Source organism: Pteropus vampyrus, unplaced genomic scaffold (assembly GCF_000151845.1).
Source record: "Pteropus vampyrus isolate Shadow unplaced genomic scaffold, Pvam_2.0 Scaffold356, whole genome shotgun sequence".
Classification (NCBI taxonomy): Eukaryota; Metazoa; Chordata; class Mammalia; order Chiroptera; family Pteropodidae; genus Pteropus; species Pteropus vampyrus.
In genome coordinates, this window is record NW_011889137.1 from 798020 (window position 1) to 798478 (window position 459).

The following is a 459-nucleotide window of genomic DNA, read 5'->3' on the forward strand; positions in this document are numbered from 1 at the left end:
CTAAGGGCACTCGGGGGGACCTGGGCCTGAGCACGTGACGCTTCCAGCATAAGACTGAGAGAGCCATGTTTCAGGGGGAAATAGTCCACCTGAGGGCGACCGGTCCCCTGGATGGATGACATAGGGTGACATTAGGTGACTCACTCATCTGCGAGGCAGCGGTGACGGGTGGCGGGTCGCCCATGAAGGCCGAGGTCACCCGCAGTGGCAGGAATGGGTGGGGGCCGGGGAAGGCGCTGACTCAGTTGTCGTGGCGTCTGGCGTGACGGGTAAAGCGCGGGGGAGATGGGTGAGAGCCACAGCCGGCGCTCATCGTTGGGGTAGGAGTGGACACGATGCGCGGGGCGTGGAGGGGTGACCGGCTGCCACCACAGAGGCGTGCGGGCAAGCCGGTCCCTCGGTCCCTCCGCTCGCCAAGGCCACAGCGGCAGCCGTAGCAGAGCGAGCTGCAGGCGGTGG